The sequence below is a fragment of the Myotis davidii genome, unplaced genomic scaffold, assembly GCF_000327345.1.
Source record: "Myotis davidii unplaced genomic scaffold, ASM32734v1 scaffold591, whole genome shotgun sequence".
Lineage (NCBI taxonomy): Eukaryota > Metazoa > Chordata > Mammalia > Chiroptera > Vespertilionidae > Myotis > Myotis davidii.
Window position 1 is genome coordinate 3,091,879 of NW_006284340.1, and position 11,074 is coordinate 3,102,952.

Here is an 11,074-nt window from a genome sequence, read left to right on the forward strand (position 1 = left end):
TATCATTATGGTTAATACTCGTCTTTGGTTCTAAAATTTTCTTTTTCTCAAAGAGGAGAGGCAGAAAGGTTATTTAAAGAAACAGGGAGTAGAAGGCTACAGTTTGTTCTTAATTCATGACTGACTTTGATCAAAATGGCATAAGCAGTGAGAATGCAGTCATAAAGTCCTGAAGGTAATTATTTCTCCTTCAGGGCACGAAGTCTTTTCTTTCTCCTCCTCCCATTGGGGAAAAAAGAAAAAGAAAGCTAAAAAACAGGTGCTCTTAAAAAATAAGATGGTTTTATATGTCAGGTTTGGAAATAGTGTTTTCTAAAGCTCCAGTTACCGAAGAGGTCAGCTGAATAGATAGGAACTGGAACAGCGCTAACCTTGGTCTCCAACATCTTGCCATGGAAGGAGCCAGAAGCAGGAGAGGCTGCAATAACTTTTTTTTTTTTTTAATAAAAGCCCCTTTAGTTTCTTAGAATTTTATTTCTTCTTTTTTAAAAAAGAAATTTATAAAAATATATTTGTATTGATTTCAGAGAGGAAGGGGGAGGAAGAGAGAGATAGAAACATCAATGATGAGAAAGAATCATTGATTGGCTGCCTCCTTCACGCCCCCTATTGGGGATTGAGCCCAAAACCCAGGCATATACCCTTGACTGGAATCGAACCCAGGACAGTCCACTGGCCAACACTCTATCCACTGAACCAAACTGACTAGGGCTAGTTTCTTAGAATTTTAAGAGTGAAAGGATTTTTGGGGATCCAAAGAGCCTTATCCAGTGTTTTTTTTTTTTTTTTTACTTGTGACAGACACTAGGGGTTCCCCAGTTGTATGAGTCTCCTACAGCTGCTGTAACAAGTTTCCACAAACTCAGTGGCTTAAAACAACTCTAATTATTTTACAGGTCTGCAGGCCAGAAGTCTGAAATGAGCCTTAGGGAGCTAAAGTCAGCGTCTTAGCAGGATGGCTCCTCCTGGAGGCTCCAGGGAGAGGCTCTTATCCTTGCTTCTCCAGCTTCTGGTGGCTGTGACATTCCTTGGCTTTTGGCTCCATCTCTCCAGTCTCTGCTTCCATCATTACATTGCCTTCTCCTCTTCTGTATCAACCTCCCTCTGCCTCCCTCTTAAAAGAAGTCTTTTGATTACATTGAACCCCCCTCCCCCCATCCAGAATAATCCAGGGTAAACTCCCCATCTCAAGATTCAAGCCAAGGGAATGGCAGGTGTAAAGGTACTGAGGAAGAGCATGCTTGGTGTGAGTGGCAGCCAAGAGGCCAGCATGCAGGGAAGAGGGAGGGGGCAGGGGGCAACAATGGTTGTTGGGAGGTTACCAAGGCCCAGGAACATTCTCATCAGTCTCTCTCTCTCTCTCTCTCTCTCTCTCTCTCTCTCTCTCTCTCTCTCTCTCTTCAGATGAGTAAAAAGGGTCTTACTAGAAATTTTTATTTTTTATTTACTAGGAATCTTTGAAGTAGTATTTCCTTCCCAACCTTCCTGGCTTTCATGGTTCAGAATTTCATCTTTGTCTTGGCAGTGCCTGCTTTTCTCCTTCCTGTTAATATTTGTCTGACCAGTTGGAACTCTGACCTGGGAATCCTCCATGCCTTTCTAATGGTGTCCTTTTAACTTCTTTATTTACCCTTTAAGACCACATTTCCCCTCATGTCTGTGAAGATCATCCCTGAGAAGTGAAACTCTTCATTGTAAGAGGCATCTATCTCACAGGGGAAGAGGGACTCTTAGGTAAATACAGATTTTTGTTTTGATACCTGATTAATTCAACCTGCCTCTTCCCCTATCCCAGTGTCAATAACTCCTGTCACTTTCTGAATTCCAAGAGGGGGATTTACTTTTGGAATGAAAAAAATAAAAATCAATGCTTAAAGGTGTCTTTTTTTTTTCAGACCCTATTTAGTTGGGTCAGTTATAATCTTTTATTTCTCATGATAGATTTTACATAAGCATTTAACAACTATTTACTAAGACCTGGTTCTAACATCGATGAGAGCTATAAACTATATATCTTTAGCTCTGTATCTACACACATAATATAGATTAAAATCAAATAGGAGAGACACATATGTGCCAAATTGGAAGACCACAGTGAAGAAAATGGTGAGAAACGGTGTTCTGGGACCGTGTGACTTTGGCTTAGTTTGTTATAAAGAAACATCCGTTTCTTCTCACTGGGAGGAAATAATTCTGATGTCACTGAAATGGGTGAAGACTTATTCAAAGGGGGTAGTCCCCATCTATGCTCTTCCCAGGGCATTGCTGCTCCCTGCTAGAAGCCCTCTGGGATGTATGGTGTGGCTGCCCACGCTGGTCCCATGCCTTCTCCCAGCTCCTCAGATGCTGTGTGCCTTTGGGTGAGTGAGTTACAGTGGGGCCTTGACTTAACAAGTGTCCCGACTAACGAGTTTTTCGAGATATGAGCCGTCTTGGCCAATTTTTTGCTTTGAGTTGAGAGCTAAAATTCGGGTTATGAGCCAGCTTCAGATACCCCACCGCTAGTTGGCGCAGCGAATGTCACAGTGAATGCCACAACATCAGCCCAGCATCACGTGTCGCACTTGTTCACTTTAATGATTTGACATACGAGTAATTTGAGTTACGAGCTCCGTCACGGGACGAATTAAACTCGTAAGTCAAGACCCCACTGTACTTAACTTTTTTTTTTAAAAAAAATATACTTTATTGATTTTTTACAGAGAGGAAGGGAGAGGGATAGAGAGTCAGAAACATCAATGAGAGAGAAACATCGATCAGCTGCCTCCTGCACACCCCAACTGGGGATGTGCCTGCAACCAAGGTACATGCCCTTGACCGGAATCGAACCTGGGACCTTTCAGTCCACAGGCCAACGCTCTATCCACTGAGCCCAACCGGTTACAGCTGTACTTAACTTTTGTTCATCATCTGCAACACAAAGATAGTAGCACCCACCTTGTGATGTAAAAATTAAAATGAGGCCCTGACTGGTTTGGCTCAGTGGATAGAGTGTCGGCCTGCAGACCAAAGGGTCCTGGGTTCGATTCCGGTTAAGGGCATGTACCTTGGTTGTGGGCACATCCCCAGTAGGGGGTGTGCAGGAGGCAGCTGATCGATGTTTCTCGCTCATTGATGTTTCTAACTCTCTATCCCTCTCCCTTCCTCTCTGTAAAAAATCAATAAAATATATTTTAAAAAAATTAAAATGAGACATGGGTGTACCACATGTGGTACATGGAAAATGAACAGTTAATGTAAACTCCCTCTGTTCGTATACCAAGATTCACCTTTTCTTTTCTCTTCTCTTTTTAATTTCCTTTTCTTTTCTCTTGTAGTGGTGAAGAATGCTGAATCATTTTAATTAGTCCTTCTAAATTCCAGGCACATCTGAGATTAACACCAGCCAGAACTGGAGCATCGTTGCCAAATCCTAAACTCTTTCTGCTGACACGGGGACCACATGGAGGGACTTTTCTCAGTGCTGGGCGATGCTAATTGCCATCTGATCTGAAAGCAGAGTTGCTTTCGTTTGTTTAATAATTTATATCTTCTCTGAGAACACTGAGCTAAAGTTCAAAATTACAGGAAGGGGCAATTTATCTAAATGCCAACAAAGCCAAACTGTAGTAAAATCACCTGAACCCCCCTTGCGGTCTGCCACTCACGTGCCACCCATAACGCCAGGTGGCATTTGAGGAGTCACACGCGAGGCAGCAGGAGAGTGAAGCTCCTGAGGTGTTAGGGCCCCCGTCAAGCCTCGCTCCGTGGGAGTCACCAGCTCATGCGGACTGAGAAGTCTGGCCCGGCTCATTGAATCAAGCACATTACAGTACCCCCCACTGCATGTTACTGCACTGTATTCTCCATTTATCAAGCATTCATTGAGTTCCTACTATATGGCAGGTCCTCTGCTACCCATAGTTACAAAGCTGGAGATTGCCACTGGCAAGCTGCTCACAGTCTCGTGCAGAAAACGTGTATTAAAAGTCAATCATACCTTCCCTCCTCCTCTCCTCCTAAGCTCCCCAAGTAGCAACATAGCCGACACCTCCTCCAGTACTTTCTCTTCCGGTAGCATTTTGAAAGGTGCGAGTTGGGGAGTGTGAGGGAATGAGACGGGAATAACAGGAATAACCATGTAAAGCTGTTACAACGAGCCAGGTATAGCACTAGGCATTCTTTATGTTCATTTAACTGGTGCGTCCTGGAGGGAAGGAGATGGGCCATATTCTCTCTAACGGGAAGTGCCATCCTCCTGGCTGGCTCCCTCGCCTCGGCTGATGCAAGGATCTCTTTGGCAGGTCTTCCCACTTCACTGGAGTTCCATCGAGCTCCCCTGCTCCCGGCATTCTTGCCATTTACATTTTGTCTGCAGCCAAGTCCGCAGCGAACATCACATGTTTTGTTTGTCCCTGTTGCCTTAGCGTTTGTCGCCTCCATCTTCCCCATAAAGGTTGGCTCCACGAGGTCTGGGAGTCTTGTTCTTTCTGCTCCTCTGCTGTATTCTCAGCGCCCAGAACAGCACCCGGACCAGAGCAGGGGATCAATAATTACTTGTTGAATGGATTAACGACCTGATGCTATTAGGAAAAAATGACTCTGTGTAGCCTGAGGATGTGAGGCTTTTCCTACAACCGCAGGATTAGAGAAGGTACCATTCGTTCGTTGATTCATTCACCCACTAGGTGTTTGTTGTGCAATTCAATTGTGCGTGGCACTGTGCTGGGCTTTGGGGTAACGTATATAATGAGACATGGTTCTGCTTCCAGAACCCAGTCGGCTGAGGGAAATGGACTCATAAATAATCCTAATAATGATGATAGCTCATTTAATGGAGCATACTATGTGCCAGGTGCTGTTTTAAGCACGTTTATGCACACCAACTCTTCTAATGCTTACGAAAAGGTGAAGTATTATTCTTATGCTCATTTTTGCAGATGAGGAAACAAAGATGAAGTATTATTCTTATGTTCATTTTGCAGATGAGGCACAGAGAGGCCACACATCTAATTATGCAGTGTGGGAAGTTCTGAGGTGTGAATCGGGTGGGAAAGAAACAGCTTGCTTTTTCACTGGGCACTCCCAGAGTGGGAGGGACAGGGGGCAGCTTGGAGAGGCCTGTTTGTCCCCATTGCTGGCTCTCCTGCTCCTATCCCGATTGACCAATTGACCGACACTTCTATCCTCCCCCACTCCAATTCATTCCAACCCTCATGACTCCCTGCTATTTTGACCTTGAGTTTGCAGACCCACTTAGGGCTCTAATGCAGGCAGTATGTATGGCTCAGCTCAGATGTCCCTATTCCCCAATCTGTGCTCTCAAGCTGTGACCATGGACACCTGCATGCAGTCTTGCCATCCTCTGCAGAGGGGGAGAGACTGTGAACAGCCCCAGATTCCACTCTGTTGGCTCAGTAGGGGTCCAGGTCTGCATCCACTGACAGGGTCTCCTGGGAGTCTCCAAAAGGAGGACGTTTAACACCTGCCAGCCTCTCCCCCTTGTCTGCTCTCCCTGCATTCCTTTCTGGGTCTTGGGTGGCCACCTTTGTGCTTCAAAAGTCTAGGAGGTCACTTGTCTCCCTCGCCTAATGATATGTTACAGAAAACAAGCTTCTATTACTTGCAAAAGTGTGATGGGAACATGAATATTAATAACTCCCCTGGGTTTCCTGCAAACATCCATCACCAAGGCTTAGAAGCCTTGTTCTGACTTGCCTGGCATGGGGGTAACTGCTCAGCAGAACAATAATAAAGCATTTATGAGCCCAGCTTAGGCGGAGCCCTTCCTGGGGCTTTGAACTCCTGAGCTCCTGCAGGGCTGAGGTAGGAACGTGCTCTCCCCTGCCTGGGCTCCAGCAGGAAGATGTCTGACTTCCGTCAGGGACAGGACTTAGCAGATGTGCCAAGACCCAGTGGAGCTGGAGCTGGGATTTCTCTTGATCAAAAAGGAAGTTCTTGGTGACAGCATCCTGGTGAGCAGGTGTGTTCCATCTAAGACAAGTCAGGTTGGAGGGATGTAGGAATTGGGAGCTGGAGAGCTCAGCACAGATTCACAGAAGTTCAGAGCTCATCATTCTAGGTAAACTGAGGACACACAAGGAGGAAGAAAAATTAATGGCAGGGCCAGGAGGAGAGAATCTGGACAGGACCTTTTCCCTAGCAGAATCCTAGGGACAAGGACAGGAGGAAAATGTCACCATTGTCCTTTATTCAGGGTTTCCATTGATATCTGCTGACATATTCTTCTCAGCGAGAGTCCTTTGTTCCTGGAAATCTCAAAGTATGTGCCACATTCTGCTTTGTGGGTCTCTGGCCACCTTCAGAGGGTCTAACAGGGTTGGTCCAGGCTGTGATAGAGCTCATAGGACCCATCTCAGCGGTCCTGTTCTAGTCAGAAGTGCTCCCTGGACCTGAAGGGAATTTCTGGCAAGGCTATAGACTGACTAGAATACTAGGACACTGGAGGCCCTGGGGCTGAGCAACATGACAGCCCTGTTCCTTGGGTTCTGTTACCCCAGGTTCCCCAATGTGGGGTTCAACTTTGGGGTTGAGATCCTGGTTTGATGATTGTTCAAGAACCTAACAGCCTGGATCCCTAACTGAAAAGCTGCTGCTGAATTTATTTTCATATATATTGTGTGTTCTTCTTTTCTTATTTAAGTTTTAAAAATGACCCATATCTCTAGCTCCCCCAAAATAAAATGACAAATCTTGGATTTTCTAGAGGAAAATATCTTCTTAGCTAATTTCAATGTGATCAGGATAGCATCTCTTTTGCTGAACTTTAGGTCACTCATTAAATCCATGGTGTTGATGAAAACGCTCATTTTCTTGGGCAGCAGCAATGCAAAGTCTCTGTGCTGCACAGTGAACGGTGAGGGGGAAATCTCTGCCGTTTCTTCTTGCTGTCAGCTTTTCTTGTAGCTGGAGTTCCAATGTCTTGCATCAGAGCAGACCCCGTGGACAAAAGTCACAAAGACAGCCATGGGTTTCTCCCCACAAGACTGGATGGCAGGAGGTCACTCCCCCGCAGAGTTCTGACTGGGGATACGTGGGTCACAGTGGCATCTGAATACCAATGTTTACTTGGGAGGCAGCTTGGTCTCATCATGGAAGTTCGAGTAAAAGGGTTGGAGCCAGAACATCTACAAAGTGAATCCTGGCTCTGAAATTCACTCCCTGGGTTATTCTGCCCTTTCTGAGCTTCAGTTTTCCCACATGAAAAATGAAAATAAAAATAACCACTTCTCTTTCTACCTGACTGAATTGTCCTGAGGATAATATGAAACTGCATTGCTAAAGCGGTGTTTTTGTTAGATAGTGTATAGAAATAGAGTTAGTCAAACTTTTTCTAAGGCTATCCAAAAACATTCTTTCGCCTAGCGGTAAAGTGGTTATGGGGTATATATACCCCATATAAGCTTATAATATAGGATGACAACTTTTCCAGGCTGGTAAAGTGGTTATGGGGTATATGTAATACAAGCTTATAATATAGGATGACAACTTTTCCAGGCAAAAAGGAACAAAAGTTGACATAGTGATTATAGATGATGCTGGCTATTTTACATCACCTGCAGGGCCTGTTAAATTGCTGGGCTCTACCCCTACACTTTCTGATTTAACAGGTCTGGATAAGGTCAGAGCATTGGCATCAGGTGATGCCGTGAGATAGCAGGTGAGAACTGCTATCTCAGCCAACCAGGGTGGGTGGTCCCAGTCTCCTTGCCAGTTATTGGTTAGATCTAGATACATGATGCAGTTCTGGCCAATGAGATGTGATGTCTCCTAGGAGCTTCCGGGAAAGGTTTTCTCACTCTTCAAAAGAGACACAGGGAAGAGGTGGCTCTTTTTCTACCTCTGGACATGGTCTTAGTTGGAGCACTGGGGACTGCTGCAGGTACTTTGGGACCAGGGAGGGAACAACCCTAAGGAAGAAGTGGACACTCAGAATAGCAAGCAAAAGTGAGGACAAACTCCTGGGGCCTTAATGTTACTGAGTTGCCACATTAATGGTGGAGCTGCCCACCCATTCCTTGCTGGGCCAGTTTGAGTTGGAGTTTTCTGCTACTTTCAGTCAAAGGGAACTTAATGGGTAAAATGATAACACTGACATTTTTTCTCTCTCATGGGGATGTGGGGGCAGGTTATGGGAGAGGAGCCCTGGGCTTTCCTAGAGGGAATGGAGGTGCCTGGTCCCAGAGACTGTACTCAGCCATAAGTCGCATACGATGTCAAGGTCTAACTATCGGGGCAAGAGTCCGGAAGGAACCAACTTTAGAAAAGGCGGGAGGAGGTGTCGAGCCTGGAAGGTGTGATCACAGTAGAATAGGTTGGGAGCTTGTGTGGGTGGAAAGAAAGGCTCGGTGCCTGAAACAGCAAACCTTTGAGGATTTTATGGTCTGAGTGGGACATGACGGGCTGAGAGGGGAACCCAGGATTGGAAAGAGCAGCTGAGGAAAGGCGGGCTCAGAGTTCAGAACTGGAAAGTAGGGAGAGAAACAAAGGCATCCAACTACATGGCCCCAAATGTCAATAGTGCCAAGGCTGAGAAACCCTGATGTAACCTACCGTATCTGAAACATTTCATTTCAACATGTAATCAAGTATGTAAACATCGTTAACCTGGTACCTTCCATTTTAAAAAATTCTAGGTTTTAAGATCCGGGGTGTATTTTACACTCATAACACATCTCACTTCAGGCCAGTCATGTTTCCTCGGCTCGATTGGCACGTATGGCTAGCAGCTACACCACGGGGGCACAGGGAGTGAGTACTTAAGAGTCCAGGAAGCTCCCTCTGACCCCAATTTCCAAGGCATTGCAAATATGGGGAGATGCAAGTTCCTAGTATCTTTAAGATATCCACATGAAAAGGAATTGTGATAAAAGGCTTGCACAGGGCCTCTGTGGTGATTATACTGGATAGGAATGCAGATAGAGTCAAAACAGCATCTTTCCAGCCTCTTGCATTATTTCCCTGCAAAATGCCATAAAGAAGTTGTAGTTTCTGATTCCCATGAGGCAGAAGGTCAACACACCCCAACGGGAAGATTACTGACAGAGAGAGAGAGTTCGCTTTAAATGCAGCTCCGAGGATTTAGGTATTGATCACGAAGGCTTTCATGTAGTTAAAAACAAGACCAAGCAACCCCCTTTGCCTCCTCCAGAACACTCTACAGTTTTTTTCCCTTTTGAAACAGGAGAAATGAAGTTTTTCAGGTTAAGAAGAAGGGGATTGTGTAGTAATCAGAGTTTTAGGACCATCCAGATCGACCTTGGCAGCGCACGCCACACTTTGTAATCCCCCATTTGAAGGCTCTGCGGCATCTCATCCGTCTGGAGCTGCGGTACCGGTAATTCTGCATCGAGTGAGTAATTACATGTGACACAGACGCAGGTGAGTGGATTAGTGACATGCTCAGGGGTCCCTCTGAGGGGCCCTTTCCTCTGTCTACCCCTGGGGGAGGTGTGGGGAAGCTTGGCAGGGCTCCTACGAGGAGGAATGCTGGTGTCAAGCAAAGCAAGCCTTTGTGCATTATCTGTGGGCCAGGGCAATGTGCCAGCACGTGTGGGGGTGGCACCTTACGGAAGGACCCTATGGAAGCCAGGCCTGCTCATTCTGCCCTCAGCGAAGAATGCCACCCCTGACTCCAGCGCCCTCTGACACCTGAGCATCGCTGACAAAGCCAGGCTTTATCTCCAGTGAAGGAAGACACACAGAGCACTTTCTCACTGTGATAGTGCCAATATGACACTTATTTTCATCGACTCCAAGGCTTGGAGAGGGACTCATGGACTTTACCTTTCTGGTTCCAGAAAGGTGTTCACTCCGCTTTCCCACATTCCTGAAACTCTACCATTTTTTTAAAAAAATATATTTTATTGATTTCTTACAGAGAGGAAGGGAGAGGGATAGAGAGTAAGAAACATCGATGAGAGAGAAACATCGATCAGCTGCCTCCTGCACACCTCTTACTGGGGATGTGCCCGCAATCAAGGTACATGCCCTTGACCGGAATCGAACCTGGGAACTTTGAGTCTGCAAGCCTCCGCTCTATCCACTGAGCCAAACCGGTTAGGGCTCTACCATGTTTTTTAAAGTCCAGGGAAGGAGTTTACAAAAATCTTTTTTATAAACAAATTCAACCTCTCGTCATCTCTCAATGGATATATATCGAATACAGACACTGTGCAAAGAATTGGGAGCCACGACTAAAAGAAAAAGACATAGTTCTGCTTTAGAGGAGCTCATGAGAGAAACATAGAAAGACAGGGGCAGTGGAGATGAGTGGCAGAGATTAAAGCCTATAGGAGATGAGGAAACTGGTGTGGGGAGGAAAGATGTCCTATATAATTCGAGCTGGGCTTCCAGGGATGGGTACAGGGGGAGGGCCTGGTGTGAGGAAGCCCCATTCATGCTCTCCCTTCCTCTATCCCCTCTTCTGAAAGTTCAGTCACTACCCAAATGAGTGCAAGGCACCACGGCTATAAGACGAACCAGGCTTGGTCTCAGCCGCTAGAAGCTCACAATGGACTAATGTAAATTTCGAGAAACCTGACCTTCCATAGAGATGTGACGCCATGACTCGTGCACTCATTTGACAAATATTTATTGAGCATCTATTTTGGGCCTGGTCCTGTTCTTGACACTAACTGCCGAAATGGGAAACAAGACAGATACAAACTCCTGATCTTAAAGGGGCAGGAGACAGCAAACAAATAGTTACAAGTGTGATAAAAAACATGAAAAGGAAGCCACCGGTGCTGTGGGAGTATACAGCAAGGTGTTCACCCTCGTCTGGAGAGAAGGCTTTCCCTGGGAAGTGGTGTTTAAGCCAACAGGTGAGCGAGGAGGCCAGGTGAAGGCGGAGAGGGGCCTGAGGGGAGAAGAATGTGCTTGTCAGAGGAAGGTCCCCCACGGAGAGAATGTGGCGCTTTTGAGGAACTGAAGTTTGTCCAAGGTGGCTGCAGGAAGGTTGGAGATGAACCTGAAGAGCTTGGGCAGGCCCCTTCTGCGCTGGAAAGTGACCGTGTGTTCTCTTGGCACAATAATCAAAACACATCAGAGCTAAAACAGACACCATCTCATC